At 39.4% G+C, this 20,698-nt stretch overlaps 1 protein-coding gene across 2 annotated transcripts in view; it reads left to right on the forward strand.

Moving 5' to 3' along the window:
• The window catches only part of KCNQ5 (potassium voltage-gated channel subfamily Q member 5), a 323,641-nt gene that overhangs the window by 245,471 nt on the left and 57,472 nt on the right, over positions 1 to 20,698 (forward strand). The window lies entirely within an intron of this gene.

Consider the following 20,698-nt stretch of genomic DNA (forward strand, 5'->3'; position numbering starts at 1 on the left):
CTAAAAAACTTAACAAAAAAACTACAGGGACTAGTCCAGGCAGTTTACAGGAGTCAAGACTGATTCAAAGACATAAAAGAAATGAATTATAGAAACCACAGAATTTTGTTTGCCATTATTTTGAATCTAATTCTAGGTTACATTTGATTGATTCCATTTTGAGAAAAAGAGTTTTTGCATTTTCTGCTTTTGCTAGGGGTGTTGTCAAGAAACTGCAGATCTTTTCCTTTCGGTATAAGGAAGCTCATACCTAATTCATATTATTCCTGCCTAAGTTCATTACTTAATTAATTACCTAATTGATTTAGGTAGGAAAAAATAGCCTCTCATAAAGTATGAGCTGAAATTAATTATATATTAATAAATAAAATTAAAAGGTTTCATATTACCATGAAATTCTTTATTCGCAAACGGAGAATAACCGAATATGGCACGGCCACATCGTAGAGTCAAACTAATCAGCCAGAAATAGTTGAATATAAAAATGATCTTTATATCCTGGGAACTCCACAAAGAAATGCAATATATCTATTTCTAATACTTTTTATAGCACATTTTAATCTTTGTAAATCTCGTTTTTGATTTATTCACAATCCACTCCAACACAAATAATCCATTTGGCTATTACAGTCCCGGTCTCAAAAAAAATATTAAAGAGACATCTCATATTTTATTTCTAAATTTGATGAAGTTTTGAAACTTCACCTCTGGTTGATATTTTCCTAGATGAACATAATTGTGGAAAGAGCACAAAGGATCTAGAGTTTTCCTTATATATTAATGTTTGATTCAAAAAAATGTTTGCGTTACTTGAATTATGAATCATTTAATCAATTCTCATCAGTGTGATTGCTATCAAGGAATAAATATATAATCACAATTATATATTAGAATTATCATAATTAACCCTTAAATTTATCCTAGTGAAAAAATATTCAGTAGTATTATTTATTATACGACCCACTCATCTTTCTTCAGAAGCTCAAGGTAGTTGACGTAGAACCCCTCTTCCATTTGCCACTAACTACACTATAAAATGGGTTGGGTTAAAAAAAAGTGATTAGCGCCAAGCTCCTCCGGAGCTTCCATGACTCATATTGGATTGGAACCTGGTCTTTGCAGTGGAAGTTCAACCACTTACTCCAACCCTGTAATGTTTGTGCTTTAATATGGTATTAAAATGGATAAATAAAAGATGGTTAAGGTGCCAGATATGTTCCCATTTTTTCATATAAACATTTAAAAAAATTGAAAATATGAATCAGTTGCCTCTCTTGGAAAAAAAACAAAAGGAGAGAACAGGAGGAGGAGGAGGAGGAGGAGGAGGAGGAGGAAGAGGAGGAGGAGGAGGAGGAAGAGGAAGAAGAAGAAGAAGAAGAAGAAGAAGAAGAAGAAGAAGAAGAAGACCAAGACCAAGACCAAGACCAAGACCAAGACCAAGACCAAGACCAAGACCAAGACCAAGACCAAGACCAAGACCAAGACCCTGATCCTTTCAACTACTGGTGATTGCCTAGCTCCACTGCTTCTCAAATAAAAATCCTATAAATACCACTGTAAAATGGGAGAAGCTATCTCCTTTTTCACTACCAAGTGATATATTATAATTTGATTGTTGTGAGCTGCCCAGAATCATTGACAGTTGTACTGTATCTTGGCATCTTCCCTCCATGTATAAATTTATCCAGCATACTTATCCAGCATACTTATTTCTTATTGTGACCTTACATGGTAGTAGAAAAAGAAAAAAATACAGACCTTGCTATGCTGATTATAGTACCCAGTCTTGCTAATAAAGAAAGACATGGTGCTTTTCATTATTGTAATATCTGCATTAGTCATTTAATAGTTGGATTTCCATTCTATGGATGAAGTATTTTACATCTTTATTCATTTGAATTCCCAAGTAGTTAACGCATGAAAATTGTAATGCAAAGCCAGATAATTTGTGCCTAGTTAACTGAGCAACTAAAACAGTATACAAAGAAATGAGCTCTGACTTTCCACAATTTATTTTTAGCTCTGCAAACTTTCAAAAAGAAGAGGAGGGGACCTTAATCCTTTAAATCTATTACATTGCTTTAAGAAGATTTGATTAAAAATGTATCAACCACAGATTATTAGTATGGATTTTATGATAAATTGGTGTTCCTGTGATCTGTGGATTCTTTCTGAATATCCTAAGTAATGGCTATAATGAGATTGCAACAACATTGGAAAAGAGTAGACAGTTATGATACGTCCCTCTTTTATATCAACATATTTAGCATTGTAATTATTAATATGGAGTAGTGCTTTTTCTGATGATAAATTAATACCTTAAAACCATTCCCAAGATATGATATTGTTAATTAGATATAACCAATTAACCCTGTCAAAAGCCTTCATTGCACCCAGCAAAATAGCTATTGAAAAGCTTTTCATGTTAAATACTGTACTGAGTACTACTTAGGAATGAAGCAGATTTAATCAAATAAAATCAGGCCCACTTATGGAGGGATACCTTTCTGAATCATTAGCTAAGGAAAAGGAAGCATATTTTGAGCAGGACGAAGGATGTGGTGTTTTTAATCTTAAAAGCTATAAGAGCATTTATCTGTACTTTCCGTTTCTATAGATGTGATTACTTTCCTCTCGTTATCAGCTTGCTTTTCCTTTTCACTTTCTTTTTTTCATGAAGCTAATTATGTTTTTATTGTTTTGTTTTTAGCCTCTCCTTCTGCTCTATTTGTCAGATTCAGAAGAGTTTGAATTTTTTTTTTACTCATACAGTGTTTTACCAGGTTGTTGCTCTCTATTTCCAACCTTGGCAATATTCTTTCATGTTGCCTTCAGACTTGTAGTTATGCAACAGAAGACTTTCCAATGTTCTCATTTCAAGTCTGTTTCCACAGATTATTGCTTCTGGTCACCCTTTCGAAATGTCATTTACCCGTATTTGTTTGTTATTATTTCTTTCCTTTCTTTTTCTACAACATGCTCTCCTATTTTTAAAAACTGGTCTGTCTACTTTCCCTTTCATAAAAAATTCAATTTATTACATTTTTCCACCTTGCCATTATTAAATTGTGTGTTTCCTTATCAAGTCTCCAAAATGTTTGATTCTTCTGATTTAGAGATTTTTCAATTCAAAGATTAGCTCAGTGCACATGCATCTTTGTGCATATTTAGTCCTGCTAAGTATTTCCTGGCCTGTTTTGCTCCCTTTTTGTTTGCTGGGCTCAGTCTTTGCTTTTTATTTCTGGAATTATAATTTTATTATTAGATTTCATGTTTGCAATGGTCAAATGTTTTGATTTAGTATAAATAATTTCTGTCCGATCGTTAAAGACACTAAAAGGCTTGTAATAGATTTATCAGCTATCCATACATGATACTTTAGTTGAAATGGCAAAAAGTATCTGGAAACATGGATAAAACACCTACAGCAACTTAAAATATTCCCTGTCCAATGATTAAGATATACTCTCTCATGCTACAATTATATAAATATTGATATGAAGAATTGTTGATTTATTCATTGTAAATAAAAGAGCTATTAGTCTTGGAGTAAAAGAATTTATTTAGAACATCAATCCCATAAATGCTGCCTTCAATTAGTTTAATATGGTACGGTCATAGCAAATGATAAGAGATATTTTTTCTAGCCTTGTGTCATTTTCATATTTGAGCTTATAATATAAGGTTATTATATCTTTATCCTCTGAATAGATCGCTGTTCCCTACCTTTATTTTATAATAAATCAGGTATATAAGGCAGTGAAATAGTGACTATGATCACATATTGCCTAAGTTATAACGTGGCTTATTTCCAGCTTACTTAGTATGTTTGCTGGGCCAATGTAATTTGTGAAGCAAGGTTTATGACCTAGAACAGTGATGGCAAACCTATGGCACGCATGCCACAGGTGGCACACGGAGCCATTTGTCAGGGCACACGAGGCGTTGCCCTGTTAGCTGGCCAGCACGCATGTGCGCGCTCGCCAGCTGAGTTCACCCTTTTTAAAGCCATTTTTTGCCCTTTCCAGGCTCCAGAAGCTTTATAGGAGCCTGGGGAGGGCGAAAAGAGCCTCCCCCGCCCCCTCCCGGAGGCCCTCCGGAGGCTTCATGAGCTTCCCTGAACAGAGGAGTTAAATGACAAGTCTGTGAGCAAGACCTGTCTTATGCAATAGGACGTTGTTTTGAATACTGTTAATGCTATTTTATTACTGCTGAGAACATTGGGCAGGTTCTTTAGAATGCCATCCCACTTTGCACTCCAGGCTCTATCGTATCTTTTTTGTTCACTGATTTTTAGGTTAGCCATGAATAACACAGGTGAATCCAGAGATGCTTCCAAGCAGGGTTTTGATGATGCAGTGGCTTTAGTGCAAATGTGAAATTTTTAAGTAGGTCCAAGGATTCTTGCCCTCTTCTTGTGATATTTTTATCCCCAACATTCTATCTTTTATTTAATCAAAAAAAGTTGGAGGAGGGGAGACACAATATATCAACAATCTTTTAACTGATTGCTTTAACTTAACCCCATCCCCCACTCCCTCTAGAGCAGGGTTAGTCAACCTTTTTATACCTACCGCCCACTTTTGTAGCTCTGTTAGTAGTAACATTTTCTAACCGCCCACCGGTTCCACAGTAATGGTGATTTATAAAGTAGGGAAGTAACTTTACTTTATAAAATTTAGAAAGCAGAGTTGCAGCAAACCCCTACCACCCACCATGAAAGCTGGAATGCCCACTAGTGGGCAGTAGGGACTCAATGCCGAAAAGGGAGTGGACGCTTGTCTGGGACACCACCTGGAAGAGAAGCTGCTCAGGGGCATGCACACACTGGAAAATAAACTTTCAGTTTCCGGTGTGCACATGCACGCCAGCCAGTTAGGCTTCCAATTACTGTCACGCAGTGACGTGCAGTCAGGTGAGGCAGGTGAGGCACAGCCTCACCACTCTCATCATGAAAAAAAAAGGTAAAAGAAAAAAGCTGAGCTAGTTGCTGCCTCACCGTGGATGACTCTGCTTAACCTCACTGGTGCTCTCCCTCCCCAAGTGTAGTGACTTCCTCCCCAGGCCCCCATTCATTTCTCTCTCTCACACACACAGCTGGATAAAACTATTTAAAAATCTAGCCCAGCTTCACTGATTACAAGTTTGAAAAGGCAACGTGGCTCCACCTGCAATCAACTCTGCTTAACCTCACTGGTGCTCTCCCTCCCCAAGTGTAGTGACTTCCTCCCCAGGCCCCCATTCATTTCTCTCTCACACACACACAGCTGGATAAAACTATTTAAAAATCTAGCCCAGCTTCACTGATTACAAGTTTGAAAAGGCAACGTGGCTCCATCTGCAATCAAACTACACTTGGGGAGGGAGAGCACAAGTGAGCACTGAGGAGACCACAGGAGGAGGCAGGAAGCCAGGCAAAGAGCCATGCTGTAGTACACACACTTCCCCCCAGCCTCTTTCTTTTGGAAGGCTCGGCTCGGCTCCCCTCCGGCTTCTCTGCCTCTCCTCTCACCCCAGTCTGCCAGCAGGAGGTGGTGGGTGGGCTTTATTGTGTTCCAGGCATTTCCCACCCAGACAGCAGGCTGCATTTGCAATGGTGGAGGTGTTTGGGAAAGGCAGCAGGGGAATGGGGGGGGGGATGGCAGAGGAGCTGCTTTCAAGCCACTGGAAAAGATATCCAATCCAACTTTTGTGTGTGTGTGTGGGGGTTGTTTGAGAGTGAGTGAGAGAGGGAAGGGGTAGGAGAGATAGTCCAATCCAACTTCTGTCTCTCTGTGTGTGTGTGTGTGTGTGTGTGTGTGTGTGTGTGTGTGTGTGTGTGTGTTTGAGAGACAGGGAGGAAGGGAGAGAGGGAGGAAGGAGGGGAAGGAGAAGAAAAAGAAAAAGAAAGAAGGAGCAAAGGAGAAAAACAAATGCTGTCGCTTTAAATTGGAACTGAGCATGCCTGGCTGTGGAATTCTGGGAGTTGAAGTCCACAAGTCTAAAAATATTTGAAACCCAGCACTGTGTCAGTGCCTCACCAGTCATAAACCTCACCGCACGTCACTGCTGTCACGCATGCACGTGTGACAATCATCTGACTGGCACACATGCTCACACTGGAAAATGGAAGTTCGGCTCTTCCAGTGTCCAGCACTGCCACACATATGAAGGCCAGCTGATCATTGCACACGCATGCACACCAGAAAACTGGAAGAGGAACAGGTGATGCCACACATGCCAGGCAACATGGTTCCATGTGCCACTTTGGGCACACGCACCATAGGTTCACCATCACAGCTATAGAGGAACCTCTGTCTATATTATCTGTGGGAAGGGCAATCAGAGTAATTTTATCTCAGCTGTTTATTTTGGTGTAGCTTAGATTCATGACTTTGAGGCTTTATGCAAAGAAACATTTAAGATGGGACAACAAAATGATCATTTCTTATAATATATACATCTTTCTTTTATCCAACACTCACTTTAGTTTTTAACCTATCGTTTGAAATTAGACACAGACCTGTATCCCCAGAATAAAAATGGAAGGTATGGAAAAACATACTAAAAACAAGTAACAATAGGAAAGGGGTAGCAAGGTAGCAATGTATTTATTTATTTTGCAACCAGCTCTACAGAAGAAAACAGATTTTACCTCCATGGATTTCCTGTGTAAGCAAGGATTTGAAAGATTTCTTATCCTGCTTTGCATTAATGGACAAAATGGGCTACAAGACAAACAAAACAACATCTGGTGCTAAAACAACAAAAGTTAAAAAGCATGTCAGGAAAAGCTCTGACACCAAGCATTAGCTAACAGCTGAAGATTTGGTACTTCTCCAGCATTCTGAAACTAAGGTAATACTTTAAAGCATCTCCAAACAGATAACAGATATGCCGTATAAGACCAGTATCTTGGAATAATGAGGAATTGGGGTGTGAAGAAGATGAAAATAACCCTAATAAAGAGCAGATGGAAAGCTTAATTAATAGTCCTCAGCTCCCCATTCACCATGTCTCATACAAAAGAGAAAAAAAATCCTGCCAGAGATCATTCTGCTCCTGTCCTAATCTCTGATCCAGTTTTGTTGACCACACACACAGCTTTCTCACTGTGGAAACTGTAATTTTGATCTTTAAGCAGCTAACAACAATTAACAACAAAACTGATGAACCATTGCTTGAGCTATTCATGCAGGACTGTGGTGGGAGGCAAATAGACAAAGGTCTGTTTCAAGCATGAACAATGTTAATGTTCGAAAGAATTCTGGAAAAATATCCATTTCACATGTGGGTAACCAAACGTAACATATTGGATTACTGGAAGAAGCCCTAAAGAGCCCATATTTAAACAGCAGAACTGTAGCAGTGACCCGTATTTCAGCTGAGGCACAACGGCAGAGAAGAATAGCAAGAAGGTATAGGATTTCAAAATAATTTACAGTTCATTTTACGTATGAGCCTCAAGGTTCAGATAATAATGAATAATACAACTAGAGGAAAATGTCATGATAAAAAACTAATGCAAACTTCCTAAATGCACACTTCAATCTGGACGTAGAATTACTTGACTTCCTGCCCAAAATGGCATTGAGAGGATTTTACTAGCCAATAAGCACACAGCTGTTCCGAGGACACTCTTTAAAAAGAATACTATTCTGAGCAGTTTTTATATCATTCCAAATCAAACCCTTAAGGATGTTTATAATGCCCTTCTTATAATCAAAAGAAAAGCTTCCCGGTTATCAAATAGAAGTTGGATTAAATAGTACCCTGTTTCCCTGAAAATAAGACCTTCCCAGATAATAAGCCCAATTGGGCTTTTAAGCGCATGCACTAAAATAAGCCCTCCCCTGAAAATAAGCCCTCCCTGAAAATATGTAAACACATGCGCAGCTGGTTCCCAACCATTTCCTTGTGGGGGGGAACATGCCCATGCACCTCATATGTACCTGCCATCCACACGGAATGGCCTCGTGGAAGTCACTACCGCAAACCCTAGCCGCCCCCCCTTCTCTTAGTGGCAGCCACAAAAAGAGTGGCAGGCCCAGAGACGCTAAGGCTGGCAAGGGTGTGCCAGAAACAGAGATAGAACTTCCGGCCCTCTCTGGATCAGTTGATCCATGGGCTGAGGTTAAGGGGCCTCCTGCACCTCAAAAATAATAAGACCCCCACCAAAAAAAATAAGGTCAAGCACTTATTTCAGGGGTCAAAAGAAAGTAAGACCCTGTCTTATTTTCGGGGAAACACGGTATCAGATAATGGTAAAAAATAGAAGTATTTCTGTTCAGAGATGATCATTTTCTCCCCCACACATCCATAGTCAATCTGATATACAGGGATAACAGCACTTACAAATCAATGAATGGGATGAAGAACACATTACAGTTGTTACTATAATTCTGGATTAGATATCTTAAAAAGCTCTTTTACAACAATTATGGAAACTGCATGAAAAAAATAGTATGAGAGAGATGGATAGAAAAGGCTTTAAACAATTTAGATCAGGGCTGTCAAAATCCCGGCCTGTGGGCTGGATGCATCATGCGCTGGCCATGGCCATGGCCGGTTTAGTGAAGGGGGGGGAAAGTCCCAATATGTCACATGATGCCGCCATGACAATGTGAATTTGACACCCCTGATTGAGATAGACATTACAGATTTTTGCAGTATAACGAAGAAAGAGTCACTATAAATTACTGGAAAACTAAAGTTAAGTTCTTTAAAAAATAAGAGACATAAATGGCAGGTCAGTGGCCATTGACGCCACAGTGTAAGAGAGGCAATATAAATACTTGGCATACAGATAGTATGCCAACTTACAATAACAATGGAGCCCAAAATTTATGTTGCTAAGCGAGGAAGGGAATTTTGCCCCATGTTATGATCTTTCTTGATACAGTTGTTCAGCGAATCACTGCAGTTCTTTCGTTAGTAATGTGGGGGTTAATTGAATCTGGCTTCCCCATTGACTTTGCTTGTCAGAAGGTCGCAAAAGCTGATTACATGACCTCTAGACACTGCACCATCTGAATTTTGATCGCATGGCCATGGGGATGCTGCAACAGTTGTAAGTGTGGAATAAAATAGTCATAAATCACTTTTTTTCAGTGCCATTCTAACTTTGAATGGTCACTAAAGACACCAATATTTACTCAATATTTGAGGTGTTGGTTTTTTAATCAAACTGATGGCTAATTTATACCTCAACTTCCAGGTTTTTCAGAGAATAGCAACTCTACTGCCCAACTCTACTATGCATAGATATACACTGTATACACTTATAAAGACAAAGACATTTACCTTTTTGGGAATTTTCAATGTAAATTTCTAAGAGTAATTTTTTTTGGGGGGGGAAACACAGTGTTTCAATGCCATCCTGTGAACTGAAGCTGTCTTTATTTCCTTAGAAGACCAGATTTGTCAAAACAGACTTGTGTACTCTGCAGCTTTAAGCTGATAAATTATGCTTAAGGTCTAGCTCCTTTAACTTTGTATGAGAAATTTCACTCCAGGTAGAGAATTTCTCTGGAATCAAAATAAGAGATTTTGCCGTCTCTTATGACATCTGTTGATCATTCAAAAGCCAAAGAATTTATAAAAGAGCATCTATGGGATATCAATAAACAAAAATACTTTAGCAGAACCATCCATTGATGTGCAATGAAAAATCCAGCTTAATGTTTTCTCTTATTGTCTGTCCAGTTAGGCAAGGTAGAACTGCTGGTATCCCATATCCTGGTATCCAAAAATGTCCAGGCTTTTTTAGATCTGTTTTGGTAAATGCGCTGTTGTGCTATTCTTTCTATAGGCTCTTGATATTTATTCATAGCATCTCTTCTAAGCAAAATGGGTTTCAAAAATTTTTAGAACCTCTTCTGTAGATGTGGCCTGCTTTGTGGGAGTGGCTTGCCGGCCATGTGACCGGGTGGGAGTGGCTTGCCAGCCATGTGACTGAGTGGGAGTGGCTTGGCAGTAATGTGACTGGGTGGGCTTGGCCAACTTGTAAAATGTGGTGAAACTCACTTAACAATGCTCTTGCTTAGCAACCAAAATGTTGGCTCAGAAACTTGGCATTTAAAGCACGCAAGTCTTAAAGCTGTCAAGTTACAAGACCCTTATACCCTTAACCCTTTAGGGAAAAAAACCCCAGGGGTGTTCAAACTTGACAGCTTTAAGACTTGTGGACTTCAACTCCCAGAATTCCTCCTCCGGTCATGTTGGTTCAGCAACTCTGGCATTGAAGTGTACAAGTCTTAAAGCTGTCAAGTTACAAGACCCTTGCACCCCTAATCGTTTAGAAAAAAACCCAGGGATGTTCAAACTTGACAGCTTTAAGACTTTAAGGTTTAAATAGGACTCTTAGAGGCGGGTGGGGCGATTGGTGAGCCAGCCAATCAGTGCGTGGCGGGTGAGGCAAGTGTGGTGCGGACGGGCAGGGGGAGAAAGCTGGAACCGGTTCTAAACGACATGGTAGATTTGTGGAACCTCTTCTATAGAAGAGGTTAGAACTGGCAGGAACCCACCCCTGAAGCAAATAGACTAAATAGACTAAATACTTTTTATGTACTCCTTCTTTTATTAGATTTAAATCCAGGCGTCACCTCTAAGGTGGCAAAATTTGTTTCTGCAGCTACAGCTAGCGGTGGGGGGGGGGGGGAATGGAGTTATACAGTAGATGCTATAAAGGTGAATTATATGCTTAGATTTAATTTTGCTACTGTCCAGCCTTGTTTTTTTCTTAGCTCTTTTTCTCTGTTTTGTGCTATCTTTTTTCTTTGACATCATTTATGAAGCCAAATATTCCAAATCCAGTTTAATAGTAATAATGCCAGGTCTTAGTTTATTATATCTTATTGTCTAAATAGTTTAAGAGTATTTTGTGTGTGGGGGGGGGGAGAAATAGCAAGCTTTTGACATCAGATAGAGAGCAATCAACTGTAAGATTCCCCATCTCTCTGACACATTTTCTAGGGCAGAATACTGCCACATCAATATGTGTTTATGGAATTGGAAATAGATACAGACAAGCAATCTTCCTTGTATAGTGGCAAGCTCTTAATGTTTGACAAGGACTGTAAGAAGATAGAAGTACTCAGTATCAGTTTGAGTAGCTCAGCTTTCACAGCTGAATAGTGAAGCTGATGTCAAAATAAACTTTCGATTACATACTAGATTACAATTTACCAAAAAGAGAGCCTTTAAAAAAAACGTACATTCTTGTCCCTTTGCTTGGATAATATTCTGAATAGAATATGTTAGACTGGACATTATATAGGAGGAATGCAATAATTTAGGTTCAGCCACAACCATTCTTCGTAGCCACACTAAATTCCAAAACTAAATGGCAAATATTTTTAGATCTATCAGTCTGAAACCACAATTTAATAAAAAGAAATGTGTATTCAACCTATATTGAATTGTGGCTTGAATTGCTTTCTTCTTCAGTGATTTCCAGCCGCTGGATAAATTAACCATTGTGGTATGGATTAGGGATAACTGGATCCATATACTTCTGACAGAGTTCTGTTTACTGAAGAAATCTCTTTTGGAGAAGGGAGGAGAGCAATCTATATCTTCTAAACAGTGAGAGAAAAGGCACCTAGGTTGAAGAGGAAAGGGAGGTAGGGAAAGAGAGAAATCATTGCAAAGTCAGGCAGGTCTTTTAGAAGAAAACAGTGCTTTCTACTAGTATCTTAAACTACAACTGTAAACATAGTCCCACCCTTTGCACAAGTCAGTATCAGGAATTGAATGAAGAAGTCATAAATGCAAGGAGAAAGGCAAGAGACAACATGAGGGGAATCCAAAGCTCTAAGGATGGGCCAGGAAGGTTTGGGCAACAGAACTGAGCCTTAAAAAGTTGTTCTCTGCATTTTTTTTCTCAGGGAGTGAAGCCAACAAATAGCCAGTCTGGTGCAGTGATGAAGGTTATGCCCTAGAAACCAGGAGACTGTGAGTTCTAGTCCCATCTTAGGCAGTGGTGAAATTCATTTTTTTTTACTACCGATTCTGTGGGCTTGGCATGGTGGGCATGGCAGGGGAAGGATATTGCAAAATCCACATTCCCTCCACACTCTGGGGCCAGCCAAAGGTGATATTTGCTGGTTCTCCAAACTACTTGAAATTTCCGCTACCGGTTCTCCCCTGATCTTAGGCATGAAAGTCAGCTGGGTGACTTTGGACAAGTCATTCATTCATTCATTCTCTCTCTCCCTCTCCCTCTCTCTCTCTCTCCCTCTCTCCCTCTCCCTCTCTCTCTCTCTCTCCCTCTCTCCTCCCCCTCTCCCCTCCCTCCCTCCCCCTCTCCCCTCCTGACAGAGTTATTGTTGTGGAGAAAATAAGAAGAGGAAGAATATTAGATATATTCGTCATCATGAATATTTTTGTAAAAAAAATAATAAAGGTGGGATGAAAATCTAAATAAATAAACTGAGCCTCTACTTAACTGCAGAGCTGAGGTCTGTTGCTGCCTGGAGTTCTCGTGGTCTACTCTTGGGCAGGCAATCTAATTGGCAAAGCTTAGCTGTTGTATCTTTCAAGCAGCCTTCTCTGGGAGGGTTAACTTCACAGACACTGTCTGTGGGTGCAGACAGAGAGTCCTGGAAGTTGCTGGAACTGTCTCAGCTAGAGAGGAATGATTCCCTCCCTCTAGGATTGTTATCCCTAGATGCCCCTATTTATTTGTTAAATTGTCTATGTCACATGACTCTCAACAACTCTGAGTGGCTCTGCGTTCACCTCTTCCTACTGAGAAGTCCAGCAGGGCCCTAACAAGTGGGTGGCTGCATTGAAGAAGGAACCATTCCACAAATTGCAAGACTTCTTTTTGCAGAAGAGTCTCTAGTTTACTCCAGGGAGACTTTGGACACATTCAGATTTTTGCCCAACAAATCCCCAACTAGGTTTATGCATCAAGCTATTGATAATTACAATTTAATGACCATTTATTAAATGATTCTTAATAGAGTTTGCACAGTGTTTTAGGCAATAGTGGGTTTCCAGGTTTTTTTACTACCGGTTCACTCGTGCATGCGCAGAAGCGTCCGGGTGGGCGGGCAGAGCTTCTTGCCACTGCCACTTCCGGTTCGACCAATCCGGACCGAACTGGCAGAAACCTCTAGCTCTAGGTCAGCAATGGCGAACCTGTTTTGGCTCGCATGCCATAAGTGGGGGGGAGCGCAGGGGGGTCGTGTGTGCGCATGCCGCACCCATAATGCAAATGTGTGAACCCCCCCAAGTGCATATGCACAAACTACAGGCACAACCCCCATTTTTTGCATGCTTTTTTCGCCCTCCCCAGGCTCCAGAGGCTTTATAGGAGCCTGGGGAGGGCGAAAACAGCCTCCCCCCCCCCGGAAGCCCTCCAGAGGCTTCAGGGACCTTCAGGAGGCTTCCCTGAAGCCAGCAAAGCAGTCAAAATGAACCCCCAAGCAAACTGGAAGTCACTTCCAGTTTGCTCGGAGGGTGATTTTGAGCACTTTGAAGGCTTCAGGGCCCTTCAGGATGCTTCCCTGAAGCCTTCGGAGCAGTCAAAATGAACCTCCGAACAAACCGGAAGTCACTTCCGGTTTGCTCGGAGGGTCGTTTTGAGTGCTCCAAAGGCTTCAGGGACTTTCAGGACGCTTCCCTGAAGCCTCCGGATCAGTCAAAACAAACCTCCGAGCAACCCGAAGTCCATTCCCAGTTTGCCCGTAGGGCTGGTTTTTTTGCACTCCAGAGGCTTCAGGGAAGCTCATGAAGCCTCCGGAGGCCTCCAGTGTTGTGTTCTACCAGGCGCGGCAGCAGATGGCATTAGGAGAAACGCCTCTGATTGGCCCAGACGCACCTGCCGGCCGTCGGGACAAAAGCACATTTCCCATTGGTTCCCCGTCTGGCAGCTACCCATATAAATAGCTGTCAGACAAGTTCAGTTGTTGCTTGTTCCTGTCAGTTCTTCTGTTAAAATAAAGAGTTTAGCCTTACACTTGCAGCCTCAGTCTTTGCTGTCTCAAGCTATAAAATCCAGGGGGGCTGGGGAGGCTCTTTTCGCCCTCCCCAGGCTCCTATAAAGCCTCTGGAGCCTGGGGAGGGCGAAAAATGGCTTTAAAAAAGGGTGAACTCAGCTGGCGAGCACGCGCATGCGCACTGGTCAGCTGACAGGGCAACGCCTCATGTGCCCTGACAAATGGCTCCATGTGCCACCTGTGGCACGCATGCCATGGGTTTGCCATCACTGTTCTAGGTCATAAACCTTGCTTCACAAATTACATTGGCCCAGCAAACATACTAAGTAAGCTGGAAATAAGCCATGTTATAACTTAGGCAATATGTGATCATAGTCACTATTTCACTGCCTTATATACCTGATTTATTATAAAATAAAGGTAGGGAACAGCGATCTATTCAGAGGATAAAGATATAATAACCTTATATTATAAGCTCAAATATGAAAATGACACAAGGCTAGAAAAAATATCTCTTATCATTTGCTATGACCGTACCATATTAAACTAATTGAAGGCAGCATTTATGGGATTGATGTTCTAAATAAATTCTTTTACTCCAAGACTAATAGCTCTTTTATTTACAATGAATAAATCAACAATTCTTCATATCAATATTTATATAATTGTAGCATGAGAGAGTATATCTTAATCATTGGACAGGGAATATTTTAAGTTGCTGTAGGTGTTTTATCTATGTTTCCAGATACTTTTTGCCATTTCAACTAACGTATCATGTTTGGATAGCTGATAAATCTATTACAAGCCTTTTAGTGTCTTTAACGATCGGACAGAAATTATCTGGCTCTATTTTAAGATCAAGACAAGCTGAGATCAATAAACCATATAGTCCCAGCAGTTATTTGTTGCAGTGTGCTGGGAACCTATAATTTTGCTGCTGAGCACCACTGCATGCAGAAGGACTGGCCTTAACCAAAGGCAGTTTGAGATAGAGATGCGAGCTGCTATGTCAACATTATACAGATGTCCCCGTTGGTACCAACACTGGGAGTGATATCTGTGGTTCATACCATTTAGAGTTATGTGTTGACGTAACCGTTTTCATGTCTCTGCCATCTTGTAACAATCCGAAAAAAATCAGGTCCCCTTTTTCTGGCAACCTAGTGGAGGTTGGTCAGCCACTAAAAGTTGTGTTGATTACAGGTAGTGCTCAACTTACAACCACAACTGAGCCCAAAATGTCCATTGCTAAGAAGGGCAGTTGTTAAGTAAATTTTGCCCCATTTTATAACCTTCCGTGCCACAATGGTTTAGTGAATCACTACAGTTGTTAAGTTAGTAACATGATGGTTAAGTGCATCTGGCTTCTCCGTGGATTTTGCTTATCAGAAGTTCACCAAAAGTGATCTGATTGAGACATTGCAACTGTCATAAATACATGCTAGTTGCCAAGCGTATGAATTTTGATTGCATGACCATGGGGATGCTGTAACATTTATAAGTGTGAAAAACAGTCATAAGTACTTTTTTCAGTGCTGTTCAGGGGTGGGTTCCTGCCAGTTCTAACCTCTTCTATAGAAGAGGTTCCACAAATCTACAGTGCAGTTTAGAACTAGTTCCAGCTCCCTCCTTCCGCCCATCCTCACATCATCAAGATGAAGAGCGAGAGGAGGAATTCTGGGAGTTGAAGTCCACAAGTCCTAAAGCTATCAAGTTTGAACACCCCTGGGGGGTTTTTTCTAAAGGGTTAGGGCTCCAAGGATCTTGTAACTTGACAGCTTTAAGACTTGCGTGCTTCAATGGCAGAGTTTCTGAGCCAACATTTTGGTTGCTAAGCAAGAGCATTGTTAAGTGAGTTACACCACATTTTACAAGTTGGCCATGCCCACCCAGTCACATGGCCGGCAAGCCACTCCCACAAAGCAGGCCACACCTACAGAAGAGGTTCTAAAAAAATTTGAAACCCACCACTGGTGCTGTTGTAAGAGTCACTACATGAATGGCTGTAAGTCAAGGACTGCCTGTACGTATATTTAGCTTGTTTTCCTTCTCAGTTGACATTTGTGGCACTTTGCAGTATTGTGCTTAAAATACATACGTTTCTTGCATTTTGAAAATCTATGTATGTTGTTCTTTAGCTTACTAAATGCAATTAAATCTTCAGATTGTCAGAGTAACCAAACCATAACATCTCTTAGACAAGTACCATTGAGCAGAAATAGAGAACAATGCAAACTGCCACAAGGCTTTCACAACACAGAACAAAGATAAACAAGCAACCAAAGACTGAGATGAATGACCTTAGAATAGTTCTAAAACAGAACTATCTAAAATCAGAATAATAAGCTAAATACAGTATAATTGCCTTTTGATATCCCTGCTTTTATTTTATTTTTCTTTCACATCATCTAATGATAGGAAAATCCCAGAGCTAGAAATAGAACTCTGAGCAAGCAACAAACTGGAAAACACATAATATATATTCAGATGAAATGTTTCCAAGTCAGCTGGAGACCAACCTGCAAATAGACTAAATCTGTTTGATCCAATCTGTATTAAACTGTACCATTTAAAAAGATTTTTAGAGAGTACTTACCATTGAAAAATGATGTATATGTATGTTAAAATAAATAAAATTGAGGCTTTGCTTTGTTTTAAGTTAATGCAATGTCTTGTGCTCATTTAAAAAGAGATATACTCAGGTCAACTGGCATAATAAAACATTATTATATTTAGTTTAATATTTACAAGGGTAAGAGGAGCAAAAATATACAATTCCTCTGAAGATACATCAAATATGTACACATAGCCCTCGACTTACAACACTTTATTTAGTGACAGTTCAAAATAACGGCAGCAATGAAAAAAGGGACTTGCGACCATTTTTCACAGTAATAACCTTTGCAACATCCCCATGATCATGGGATCAAAATTCAGACACTTAGCAGCTGGTTATTTATGACTGTTGCTGTGTCCCAGGGTCATTGCGACCTTCTGACAAGCAAAGTCAACGGGGAAGCCAGATTCACTTAACAACCGGGTTACTAACTTATCAACCTCAGTGATCCCCTTAGCAACTGAGGTAGACAAAGTTGTAAAATAGGTCAACTTAACAAATGTCTCACCTAACAGTAGAAATGTTGAGCTCAATTGTGGTTGTAAGTTGAGGACTACCTGTATATTTAGCTGTTGTGTTTGCTTTTTCCTTCGCTGTATTATACCTGCACCTCCTAGTAAGAGTTGAGAGCTAACTGTGTTGACTATTAAAAGTCTTTGGCCACCAAAAGCATGCATTTGTGCCACCCTGGTCAACTGTCGTATAATATGGGAACGCGTTTCACGTTTTTGTTGTTCTGAATTAAATTATTTCTTTACCCAAACTAAGAGTGCTATAGTAGCTTCATAGCGATTGTTGAGTAGATCGTTCAGGGTGAGATCAGAAGAAAAATCAAATCAGCATGTAAGCTGAGATACAGGAACTACATCAAAATATTCTACTGAAGAATTTTACTTTGTTGCCTAATTGTGATGTCACTACTGAGGTTCAACATCTTGCACTTAATGAGGAAAAATAAATAAATCAACTGAACACACACATAATTATTGGAACATAATTGTTCTCAGACCACCTATAAAGTGCAATTCATAGAATAGGTAATTGTACCTCTTCTTAAATCTTGTTTGTTTTCAAGGACCCATCTTTTTACCCATACCTCATACCTGCAAAAAGAGGCATGCTGTATGCCTGGTCATGGCCACTGTTTTTTGATATCACTGATCTCTCTTGTGGCCACCCTGGGATGTAATCTTTGGAAACAGTAGTAGACAGCGGTAGACCTCTTTTTAAATAAGGTTTTAGTATTCCTTTGAAACAGAGCTAGACTTATGATCAAAAAAACCAAGGTTGTTGCACCAAAGGTTGATTTAAATCCAAAAGGAGAGCCAGGTGCTTCTAGCTTTGTGCTGCACCACTGTCATCTCCATAGGGATTTCTAAAATATTCCTTCCAACATTCCTCGCTTCAGTTTTATCACAAATCATTTCCATTACTGTTTTTTTAAAAAAATCAATTGGCTGTATTGGACACCCCTTCTTTAATCCTCTTTATCCACTTCCAAAACAGGTTTTTTTATTTTTAGAAAAATCACTGCATTTTCTCTACTTTTTAAAATTTACAAATAGCAATTCATTTTACTTTGTTGTGTTAACAAGAAATACCTTTTCTTTTCTTGTTTCTACTTTCTGTTCATTCTATTGGGAGAGGCATCTATCTTCTGGGGGGTTTATTTTCATGTAGGACATACATTTTTTTATTTCTTAGATGTTTTTCCTATGTTAACTTCTCAGATCTACCCATTATCCTATTTTAAAATTGTGCATCCCCCACATTCATAATCTCTCGTCTCTCTTGCATGCTTCATTAATTTGTTGATTCTTTCATTATAAACAACCCATTATGCTTTTAGATTGAGATTCTGTCCTATGCCATGAGTACGTAAGCCTCCATTTCTAATTAAAATGATGCCAAAATGATGAAGCATTCATTGCTTCACCATGACACACAGGCCAACCTTTCATATTTGCATGTTTGCAAATGTTGTGGCCCAACAGCGGCCAGCTGAGCTGTTGTTGGAATCTGACAGCGAGGAAAACTATGGAACTGCCCTGGAAGCTGAGGAAGACTCTGGGGGGTGTTCAGAGTCAGAGCAGGGACTAGAGAGGCCTGTTGGCCACTAGGTGGCATCTGAGTCAGGGAGCAGTGAGGAAGAACAGAGGGAGGCTGTCCCTGATGTACGTATGCGTAGGGCTGCGAGGAGGAGGGAGCAGCTTTGGAAAAAGGGTCACAGAAGGAAATAGGAACAGGTGGCTACTGATTGGCCCCTCCTAAAGAGCTTACAGGTGGACGACAGGAGGGGAATTTTGCAGGAAACAACAATTTACTGATCCAGGCGTAGAGAAAGATTGGGATAATTTCGTGTGTTCAAGCCTTGTTTCATAGAAATAGCTTTCTGGGCTCCCAGCCAAGGGGTTGCTTATCTCCCTCCTTAGTTGTGGCAGACAGCCAAATCTGCATCTGTATATATTGTAGAGGCTTGGGACAGAACAGCAACACTGCTTGAAAGAATGTAAGAGCTTGTATCACAATAGCCTCAGGCACATTTTCTCATTTGGTCCTCCTCACCCATCTTTAGGTGATTATGTTTTGTACTTGAATGCTTATGCTTAAATGACATACTCAAAATAAGTAGACCTTTTTGCAGTGTCATTGGGCCCCATAGCATTTATTCCTGAATCTCTAAGTAGCCTAATTACTTTTAATTTACCTGCTCTTCTCACCTATTCATGTCACATAGCAGGATATCTTTTCCCCTAGGATTACATTTATTCAGAATGTTACATTTTTTCCCAAAAACTCATCTTTGGTTCTTCCATTATCACTATTCACAGAAATGCACATACAATTATCACCAGCCAATAGATTTCTATTTCTATATGAACTCACAGCACCCTGAAGGATACCAATTTATTTTCTCTTGACATATACTTTAGGTTTTTCATTCATAATTAAATCACTCATTTCATTCTATTGCAAGTATTCATTAACTCCATTCCACAAGATCAGACTACATTCAAATTTATTATCTTTCTCCTGATTTTCCATATAGCATATCTATATAATTTATTTCATTCCATTCCATTTTATTTCATTAATTTTCATCATTTATCCTCTTACATTTCTATATCAAAGTCATCCATATGCCCTGGGTGTCCAAATGACCCCATGGATATTGCCCTCTGCCACCTATCATAGTTAATCAAGGCTTTCACATAATGCTTTTTAGTAAGATAAAGTACTTATTACTTATTTACTTACTTTTGCATGTACAGAATAGTTTTTAGTCTAAGACAAGTTGTATTGAATCCTACATACATGTATAATGTTCATACATATATACACACTGTGTGTGTGTTGAAAACACCATTGAAAATACTGAGTTATTTGTTTAATCTTTATTTTATTTATTTATTACATTTTTATAATAAGGTGACTGGGTAGCTTTATTCATTCATCCTTTTTTCTATTTATTTTTAATCAATAAAAGGAATCCCAAAGTGGAGTAGCTTAAATTAATCTTTATTCAAAATAAGTTCAAAATATGACTAGATAAATTCTTGACAAGAAAGGAGGAGAAATTAAGTAATTCAGTTCATGGGGTTGTCATATTGAAAACCTATTTAATGTGAAGAAAGTCTAAGTACTGTAGTCAATTTATTTTGATTGAGACAGACATAAGGAAAACTAACATTAAATTGTTCTCTTTCACACTGTTGGAATGCTCAGGATGTATTAGATGCCAAAAGTAGGTAATTCAAGTAAATTATCCAATTTTCTGAATCCTTTCTATCTTAGAACAGTATTATAGCAGCAAAAGTAGAAATCAGTTTTCACAGATTACGGTAGTACCTGCATCATTCAGAATTATTGTGACGTCTGAAGTACTTTAGTTCCTTTATGAAGGTACTTCAGTTCCTTTTATCTTAAAAGACAAAGACAAAGCTGTTGAAACAGTACAGGAAAGACTGAAATCTCTATTTCCCAAATTGTTAATTATCAAGATTCCCACATACAGAATGCTCTGAATAATTTGGCATTGTATTACAACCTCTGAAAGAAATCAGACAATAACATTCAGATAATTTCCTTAAGATATATCAGTTAAGTAACTTAAGTTGCCTGTAAGCAAAGTCAGTTTAAGAGAAAAATGCTGTAC

Source organism: Natrix helvetica (genome assembly GCF_964273705.1).
Source record: "Natrix helvetica genome assembly, chromosome: 2".
NCBI lineage: Eukaryota > Metazoa > Chordata > Lepidosauria > Squamata > Natricidae > Natrix > Natrix helvetica.